General features: G+C 36.9%; 1 pseudogene; it reads right to left on the bottom strand.

Annotated features, from left to right (window-relative positions):
* Positions 1-217: 217 nt before the first annotated feature.
* LOC149255923 (uncharacterized) lies at positions 218-1,334 on the bottom strand (annotated as a pseudogene).
* Between the last annotated feature and the right edge of the window lie 6,925 nt (positions 1,335-8,259).

Here is an 8,259-nt window from a genome sequence, read left to right as displayed (position 1 = left end):
TGAGCATGATTAGCGATCCTTAGATTCAATTACTTTTCAAATACAATCATTGCATTTCCATGCTTCCTGAAAAAAAATCTTTTAAGAGTATGCGCAAGCCTCTGTAATTCACTATCTGCGTCTGGAGGTAGGGAAAGAGTAGAAGGTAAATGTTCAAAGGAAACTATCAAAACATGTTCTTCAACTAATGGACTATTAACTGTACATCAAAAGGCAATCCTATGGCCGAGAACTGAATTCCATAGGTGTCCACGAAGACTCAGCACGCATTAGATGCAGTTTTTCAACAAAAGGCTCCAAAATTTTTGCTTCTTCCACTGGGGCAAAGGCCATACAAATACTAAGCTCTTGGACGGCTTCTCCATAGCGTCTGCTATGGTATAAAAGCATGCCATGGTCTCTCCGCAATGCCCAGTTATGTGGTTGAAGAATGAGAAGCCTCTCGGATGACATAATGGACAATCTCAATTCTTGGGGGCGCAATGTTAAAGCATTTGAGTTATCAAACTTGCTGGGCTGGTCAGAAGTATGGTGCACTGGTCGAAGAGGAGAAGTTAGCAATAAGCCAGGATGGGCCCTTGATGCACGCTTCCAATAAAGCCTTTTTAGATTTGCCAAAGCAACTGCAATTATGTCTCTGTTTGATCCAAGCTCAATATCTGGAAGTGATCTGCTGTTCAAATCGAAAGCTTTTGATCCAGGATGTTTAACACAACCACCATTTACTTTAGCAAACCAGCTTTCTCCTTCAGATAGTTGAAAAAGCTCCTCAGTGTATTCAGTTTTGGGCCATATCAAAAATTCTTCCCCAACACGAGCTCCTACAATAGTAACTCCAAGTCTTCGGCAAACTTCAATATATATTATGCTTAGCATTATTCCACTTCCAGATGCAGATTTTAGCACTTGATGCAAGTATGACTGCTTTGGATTGTTAAGAAGAGATGACCTAGTAAAGCCTCGTAAATAAAAAAGAACAAAATTCACCGCCTCCAAAACTTGCAACAAATGGCACCCAATTTCTTTTGATACTAACTCTGCTTCCACTTGTTTTGCTATAATGTCAAGCTCAGACAACTGTGCTGTAATGCTTCTGCCAGCTAGCGGAAAGGCATCTAAGCTTGCCCATTCGTAGGTAACCTTTGACAGACTGGGACCTTTGACAGACTGGGAGCTTCTCGCCCCTCCTTTACAACTGCTCGAGCATCCATATCTCGATTATAAGACATAAATGCTTCATCCTCAACAGCAATCAATAACATAGCCTTTGCAAGAGAAATCTCCCTATCTTTTAGACCAAAAGAAATCTCATCACAAAACTTTTTCCGTGCATTCTTAGTTTATTGAACTTCACATATCCAAACCATGACGACTGACTTTGTCCTTTATATTCCCATGTAGAAGTAGAATGGGATGCAATGAAACATGAAACTTTTTCACCTGGAGCTCTGACCACAGAAAAATTGGATACAGAGGTACCCATCTTCATCTTTACCGGAGGCTTGAGAAAATCTTCCTTATTTGTATCTACAGGCGTACAATGGACTAGCTCTTGGCTAGCGCGCAGTAGAAATTGTCCCCTACATTCACTACAAGATGAGTATCTAGATTAGGGCTTGACAAGCAAAACCAGCAGGGCTGATGTGTATTAGACACTGTGTTTCTCCTTTTCTTTCCAGCATCTGGGTCATGGCTAAATCTGTCGTCATCCCCTTTATCGCATCTACCCTTTTTGACAAAATCAAAGCATATGCGGGGTGGAAGCAAATCACTACACCTACCATCATCTGAACTATGGCGAAACTTGCACTCTGCACCTCTTTCACATTTACCCTTACTGATAAAATCGAAGCATGCACCTTCTGAGAACGGATCTTTGTTACATACAAACTGTTGAGGCTGATTGGCGAAAGCAGCTTGTTCTATTGGTTCATTTTCTTCCTTTCAGGCATGAGTCTCGAATTCTTAGTAGATATCCATCAACAGAAATAGGCAGAAGGGCACCCCAGTCAACAATGGCTTCAACGCGCTCCGGGCCACCGCATTGAGGCCCTTTCCCAGGCGGTCCAATCTGGGTATTGTTAACATTAATAATGTTATGGCCTCTGCTGCTGCAGTGTACCCATGATGGCCACATTTAGACTGCAATTCTCTTGAACCATCATCACGGAGCTCCCTTTTGTATAACTGAATCTTTTGATTGATGCCAGCAAGCAACTTTCCATTAAATGCATTCAGATCATAAACAGAACCCTTTGTCTCCTTCTCAGCAACAACTGCAACATGTGCCAGTAGCAAGACACCTAACGACCTAAAACACAGCAGATTTTGATAAGTATGACAGCTGGGTGAGATTTGCTATGGATCAGCACAAAATCACCTAGACCGGGCTTCTGCGCTACGAAATCACATGAAACATGTTGCGCTGTGAAAACACCTAAAACTGACTTATGCGCTAAGAAATCACTTAAGGAGCTTTGTAGCACATAATAACCTTTGAACAAAGCTGACACATGGAAATTGTGTGAATTATGAGACCAGTGGTGAATGAGGATGCATAGTGGACTCCTAAGACTCAGAGCAAACAAAAACTCAAAACTAGACTAGCACTGAATTTTTTTTTTACCATCAAACTAATGTGAGCGGTTTTGAAATTAGAATTCTTAAGTGATAACAGGTTCATCAACTGTTAGATAAAGGACTGATTAGAGAGAGTTTGAGTCCTTGTGCAGTGCCAACAGTGTTGAGTCCCAAGAGAGATGGAGGCTGGAGAATGTGCACTGATTCAAGAGCAATCAACAAAATAACAATCAGGTACATATTTCCTTTACCTAGAATTGAAGATTTGATGGATTGTTTAAGTGGGGCAAGATATTTTACAAATCTAGATTTAAAAAGTGGTTATCATCAAATAAGGATTAGAGAAGGTGATGAATTGAAAACTGCTTTTAAAACAAATGAAGGACTGTATGAATGGATAGTAATGCATTTTGGGTTATCAAATGCTCCTAATACATTTATGAGGCTTATGAATGAAGTGTTGAAAGAATTCATTGGTAAATTTGTAATAGTATATTTGGTTGATATATTAGTTTATAGAAGATCTAAAGAGGAACATATGAGACATCTGAATTATGTCTTACATAAGCTATAACAAGAAAAGTTACTGCTAAATTTAAAGAAATGTTCATTCATGAAGGAAGAGTTGGTATATTTGGGCTTTTTTGTTTTTGCTGATGGATTAAAGATGGATCCCGAGAAGATCAAGGAAATCATAGAGTGTCCTTCACCAAAAATTGTTTTTGAGGTAAGAAGTTTTCATGGTCTTGCTAGTTTTTATAAGAAATTCATAAAGAATTTTATTAAGATCAATGCTTCTATTATTGACACTATAAATAATGATAAAAAACCATTTAAATGGACTGCTGAAGCAGAGAAGAACTTCTAGCTGTTGAAAACAAAGATCACTGAGAAACTTATTTTGATCTTGCCTGATTTTAATAAACCTTTTCAAGTGAAATGTGATGCTAGTGGAGAAGCTATTGGCAGTCTTTTAAGTCAGAAGGACATACCTATTGCTTACTTCAGTGAAAAACAGAATGAATCAAAGAGGAAATATTCTTCTTATGATAAGGAATTTTATGCAGTTGTGCAGTCATTGAAGAAGTGGAGACATTACTTGATGTCTAAGGAGTTTATACTTTATTCAGACAATCATGCATTGCAGTACATTATGCAACAACCAAAGCTTAGTTAGAAACATGCAAAATGGGTAGAATATCTTCAAAGTTCTAATTTTGTATTAAAACATATAAATGGTCAATCAAGCAAGGTAGCAGATGCCTTTAGCAAAAAATGTATTTTAGTTTAGGGAAATCAAATTCAAGTGTTGGGTTTTGATTTTCTTAAGGAATTATATGAGAAGGATTTAGATTTTAAAGAGGCATTTGAAGCTTGTAAAAGTCCTGTTTTGTTAGACAGAAGTAAGTGGTTGGATTTTTTTTTACAAGAAGGATTGCTTTTTAAAATAAATCAGCTGTGCATACCAAATTGTTCTATGAGAGAAAATTTAATCAAGGGGAAACATAGTGGTCGACTTGGAGGAAATTTTGGTGCAGACAAGACTTATGAGCAGGTCAGTCAGTTTTATTTCTGGTCGAAGATGAGATTTCAAGTGGAGAAGTATGTGAAAAATTGTAAAGTCTATCAGTATGGAAAGGGAAGGAGCCAAAACACAGGTTTGTATGTTCCATTACCTATTCTAGACAAACCTTGGGATATGGTAAGTATGGATTTTTTTTTGGGTTACCAAAAACTCAAAGAGAAAATGATTCAATTTATGTTGTGGTTGACATATTTTCTAAAATGGCACATTTTATTCCATGTTATAAAACCAGTGATGCTACTCACATTACTAATCTTCTTTTTAAGGAGATTGTAATGTTGCATGGGTTACCTAAGAGAATTGTTTCAGATAGGGAGACCAGATTTGTTGGTCATTTTTGGATGACATTGTGGAAGAAACTTGGTACTAAACTCAGTTTTAGTTCAACTTATCATCCTCAGACTGATGGAGAGACTGAAGTTGTAAACAGAAGCTTGGGTAATCTTTTGAGAAGTCTTACAGGTGAACATCTAAAATAGTGGTATCAAATTTTGGCACAGGATGAATATGCTTATAATGATTCTCCTAACAGGAGTACAAGGTAGAGTCCATTCCATATAGTTTATGGAATGCACCCAAGAGGAGTGTCTGAATTAAGAGACTTGGGAAAAGCTGAAATGAGAAGTGCTAAAGGAGAATATTTTGCTTCAGAGATTCAAGCAATACATGAACATGTAAGACATCAGTTATAGGATAGCAACATAAAGTACAAGAGCATAGCAGATTTGAATAAGAGAGAAGATAATTTTGAGGTTGGAGATTAGGTTTTGGCACACCCGAGGAAGGAAAGATTTCCAAAAAGGGAGTATAACAAGTTAAAATTTAAGAAAATTGGACCATGCAGAGTCTTGAGGAAATTTTCTGCAAATGCATATGAAATTGAATTACCCCCTGATATTGGAATATCTCCAATTTTCAATGTTGCTTATTTGTATAGGTATGAAAGTGGAAATGCAAAGGATACAATAGAAGATAAACAAGAACAGGAAGTTGAATGGGTAAAACAGTTACCAACAGCAAAGGCATTGTAGCCAAAAAGGATTTTAGACAAGAGACTATTTAAGAAGACAAGAGGATAGTTGTATTTTCAACATTTGGTCAAATGGTAGGATCAAACAATTACTGATGCTACCTGGATGACAGATACCATGCTACAGAAGTTTGGAAGTTCTGTAGAAGAGCTCATGTACAGGAGCCCATGAAGAATTTTGTCCTCAGGAGTATGATGCAGGAGCATGAGGCTTGAAGACAAAAGGCTTCGAATTTATTCCAAAAACACAAAAAAAGTTTACAAGCAAAGGAGTGGGATCCTTTAGCTGTCATTTTACAAAGCTTTCTAGATAGGATTAGAGCTAGAATTCAAGGATTGACTTATCATGTAATAAATTCAAGTAGTTAGGCTTAGTTGAGATTCTCGAGGAGAATATCATGCAAATTAGATAGGATTAGGCAGTTTTGATCCATTGATTTAGGATCTGGTTGTTGTATGTACATGTATTTATGTAAGTTTTGAATTAATGTAAAGGGATTTTGGCTGTGGAGAATTAGGCTGTAAAATTTGAAATATCTTTGTGTCTTTGTGTATTCTACGCATGAATGGTTAAATCCCAGAGGTTTGAATTTCCTTCGAAATATCTTTGAATGTTGTTGAATTCTAGTTTGGCCTATGTAGGTTTAGCATTTCGTATAATCTTGTGTTATCGCATTTAAATCTTCACTGACTATTTATTGAGATAACTTAACATATTTCAAAACCACATAGTTTAGTTAGCAATACCCTGAATCTGATAGTTGAGGACTAAACCTGGTGGAAGCGCTAAAACATTGGCGGAATGAGGAAAACCTGATAAATTCACAAGAAACCCAGGAAAATACCTGAACCATCTGATTGACAGATCTGATAGATCTAGTGGTCATCACGTGCTTACAAGCATAGTATTTAAACCAACTAAAAAGGCGGTCTTCGTAGGAAAAAGTTGTTTCTCGCGCGGTCTCAAGGCGGATAGCTGTATTTTGAAAATTCACATGATTTCACTTAGCAGCGACACGTAGCATGAGGAAACTTCTTTTCTCGCGTGCCCTCGTCTTGTTATATTTCGACAAGAATTCCACGCGATATTACACGTCAACCATTGGATGAATCGGGATTGATCAATGATGAAGATCATTCGGCTAGTTTGCGAGCGGCGTAAGAAATAACCGTCGGATTGAGTGGTGAGATCGACGGCAGAGGTTTAACACAATAAAGGTTTGTGGAATGATGGACATGATAAGGTTTTAAACTGAAGTTTTATTTCCTGTCGGATCCATGGAAAAAGTGAAGGCTTGCCAAATTTCGTGTAAATTAACCAGTTCTGATATTATAGCAGAATAACTAAATTTGGAGGTTGATGACTGATACTCCAAAGGAAATCCAAGAGGAAGTTCCGCCCGAGCTTAAGGAAATCATTTCTGGCTTTGAACGATTATCCTTAACACCTGCAAACACCCCACCAGTTTCATAGATAGAAACTTGGGTGTAGTAAGCCTAGTTGAGACATAGACCAGCAAGCATGTTTGAGTTGTCATGAGTGATGTCTTAGTTTAGTGGTTGTAATTAAGGGGGAGTGTTAAATATAGTTAGTTACTCTTTCATGGAGAGTTATCTAAAATTAGAGAGTTAGTTAACTGAGTCAAGTTCAATCAATTTTTATTCAAGTCGAGTTGAGTCATATTTTTGAGTAAAATTGAATTTAGTGTGTGGTTGCATTTAAATTCATTTTAGGAGATTCGCTAGTTGGAAAAAGTTTAAATACCCCTCACTGGGTTCATTGTAATAATCAATTTTTGTGTGATCAATAGAAGAGGTGGCAACTTGTGTTATTGTGTGTGTGAATTTTGTGTTATTTTGTTCCTATCCTCCTCTGCCTTTCCAACAATGCTCTTGAACAACAACATCACTAACCCGTTAATCGCAGGATTGACCATGAGTTCAATGAGTTTCATGGCTCAATCCATCCTTCAGGAACAAATAAATCAAATCGAGAGATCCATTTTCACGTCGATAAGAATCTTGTAGGGATACTCACTGCTTTTAGATAGGGCATCCATTCATGTTCAAATGCCAGAATTAAAACATGTTTAGATAGAGTAATCGAGCAAATGCAGTGGATGAGCATAAACCCAATTTTTTATTAATTGTGAGGACGTATGTACAGGGGATTCACATGGTTTTCCTCTCCAAACTTGTCAAGCTACTAGAGCCCCTTCTCCTTGAATTATTTCAACTATAAATCCCCAAAAATTCTCTCTTCTCACCATGAGGTTCTGAATAATTCTTCAGATCAATAATATCGAGAATGAAACCCGATCAAAAGGATATTCGAATGAACAATGATTAAACTCCTTCACAAGAAAGTGCGCATCAAAGCAGCGACCATTTTGAGCCACCCAAATGATGAGACCATCAATTTTCCTATCGACTATATATAAAGGACCAAAATAGGAACAAGGTATTTTCATCTTGGAACATTAGACTTATTGGAAATTTGATACCCTAAATCCTTTCATTTAACACAAAGAATTTGGGATCTACTAGAGATTGAAATGTAATATGTCATCCACCGTCAAGTTGTTAAGCATCAAAATCAATAATTTTGTCATTGTTACAACTTAAACCAATAGTTTCAAGATAAAAAAAATAACTATCGACTTCTCTTGTGTAGCACCTATTCCCGGGCACCAATATGTCACAGAAATGAAACATGAAGTTAAGACCAAAACACAAATATAATAGCAATTATATTTGGTTGTGCATATAATTGCTTATGCAGGTTGATGTTTAACAGACTTGAGGGGGAACCATCCTAAAAAGAAAACATGCTATAAAAACCTTTTTTCATTAGGATTTCATATGTTCTATGTTGAGCTTGCAAATCTATTCAAACTCTATTCACCCCCCTCTCGGATATTACCTCTATTACCTTTGTTGAGCCACTTTTAAGCTCTACACAAATAATTTTACGTCTAGATATTGGATAGAAATATCCTAACAAAATGGATATTCTTTTGGAAATTTGTCCATTATTCATAAAAACGACCTTACACCTCAACTT

This window comes from Pinus tabuliformis, chromosome 7 (assembly GCF_031772625.1).
Source record: "Pinus tabuliformis cultivar Carrire ecotype Pingquan chromosome 7, CPIR1, whole genome shotgun sequence".
NCBI classification, from domain to species: domain Eukaryota; kingdom Viridiplantae; phylum Streptophyta; class Pinopsida; order Pinales; family Pinaceae; genus Pinus; species Pinus tabuliformis.
This window is presented reverse-complemented; position numbering and strand designations above follow the sequence as displayed.